This window comes from Limulus polyphemus, unplaced genomic scaffold (assembly GCF_000517525.1).
Source record: "Limulus polyphemus unplaced genomic scaffold, Limulus_polyphemus-2.1.2 Scaffold6914, whole genome shotgun sequence".
Classification (NCBI taxonomy): Eukaryota; Metazoa; Arthropoda; class Merostomata; order Xiphosura; family Limulidae; genus Limulus; species Limulus polyphemus.
Window position 1 is genome coordinate 1 of NW_013672524.1, and position 2,303 is coordinate 2,303.

A 2,303-nucleotide genomic window follows, 5' to 3' on the forward strand; every position below is an offset into this window, starting at 1 on the left:
CTGTTGACAATCGTTACTTACCCAGTATGAATCTGTTGACAATCGTTACTTACCCAGTATGAATCTGTTGACAATCGTTACTTACCCAGTATGAATCTGTTGACAATCGCTACTTACCCAGTATGAATCTGTTGACAATCGTTACTTACCCAGTATGATTCTGTTGACAATCGTTACTTACCGAGTATGAATCTTTTACCATTATAATCACTGTTGTAACCAGTCACTGTCTTTTACCGTTTTGATCACGGTTGTAACCAGTCACTGTCTTCAATGTCTTTTCTTTGGACTTTCTAGTCTCCCGGTGGGGCAGCGGTAAGTCTTCGGATTTCCAACGGTAAAATCAGAGGTTCGATTCCCCTCGGTGGACTCAGCAGATAGTCCATTGTGGCTTTGCTATAACAACACATCCACACTCGACTTTCTACTTAACAACTCGCATTTGCCGCCTAATCTTTTCGTTTGTGTGAAATTAAAGTTTTTCAAATGAGGTTATGATCTAACGTCAAAAGTGTTTTTACTGGATTACTTTAGGTATCAATATACCATGCTTGAACAGCCATGGAGGTTGCACGGGTTCTGTGTGATTTGATATAATTTCTTCAATTCTATTTTAGGACTTACGAAGCAATGCCCCCCAGTGGCACAGCGTATGTCTGCGGACTTATAAAGCTTGAAACTGGGTTTCGATACTCGTGGTGGGCATAGTACAGATAGCCCATTGTGTTTAATTCCATACAAACAAAACAAAAGAAGAAATACAGATCCAGTATGTATTAGTAATATATTTTCAACGTGAACTCCATTTTATGCGTATAAAGACCAAACGGCCATTACAAAGACCCCTAAAGTTCATGTATGGTCATTACAAATTTTGAACTACTGACCACAAGGGTGTTAACCGGCTGGTAGATCCGTATAATATGATTATCATTCGCCCACAACTGAAAGTGTAGACCGCATTAAACCTTGGACCTTTCGATTCATAGCCCGCCATACTAACCATTATTAGACCTAGTTAGGCCCATTCTTAAGTACAGAAATATTTTGAGATGTTTAATCATTGACTTTCTTAAATATTACGTACTTGATTATGTTGTATTATATTATGCAAGTTTACGATGTGCTTGATATAATGGTTGATGTTATGTGGTATTGTGATAAATAAAATGTTTTCGATCGTACGACTTTACAATTGTAACGATGTAGTGATGTCCTTTTTAAAGAAGCACCTTGTAGTGTTACAAGTTAAGCAGGTCAACTTTATTCTGAAGTGCTTTCAGATATTTGCCCCCCTGCTGTGCCTGAAATCTTGTCTCAACCTAATTGCTTGATAAAACAGGTGAGCAAAGTTTCAGGTGTGTCAGTGTTGCAAGACTTCTCTGTATTGATTCATAGCTCACACATTGGCTCAACGTTTTGATTCATAGCTCACACATTGGCTCAACGTTTTGATTCATATAGGTTGAGCCAATGTGTGAGCTATGAATCAATAGGTTGAGCCAATGTGTGAGCTATGAATCAATAGGTTGAGCCAATGTGTGAGCTTGACGGGACAAATTTATTTGTGAACAATTTTTCAGAAGTGATTGGGATATTATATGGATGACACTGACAAGACATCATATCGGTGGTTTGTTTATTCTGTCTATATTTTGATATATGGAATAATACACGTATTTATGTTAACTCAATTTTGTAAACCATTTTCTTCAGAATCAATATTATATTTGTTTCTTATAAAATATCAAGGCATTATATACTGTTACAATAAACATCCCAGAATTCATCTGCTGTTACAGTATTCACATGCTTGTTCCCCCTGTTGTTGTCATAATACTCATATGTAAGTCACACCTGTTGTTGTTATGGTAATAATTTTCTAGGTCAGCTAAATTCCTTTCAAAGACCTTCCTGGAAAAAAAACAACTTTAGACAACTGACAACAATGATAGCTTAAAAACACCAAAAACAAACAACAACTTTAGAACTGACAATAACGATAGCTTAAAAACACAACAAAAAACAACTTTAGATAACTGACAACAACGATAGCTTAAAAACACAACAAAAAACAACTTTAGACAACTGACAACAATGATAGCTTAAAAACACCAAAAAAACAACTTTAGATAACTGACAACAACGATAGCTTAAAAACACAACAAAAAACAACTTTAGATAACTGACAACAATGATAGCTTAAAAACACCAAAAGACAACAAATTTAGATAACTGACAACAATGATAGCTTAAAAACACAACAAAAAACAACTTTAGATAACTGACAACAACGATAGCCT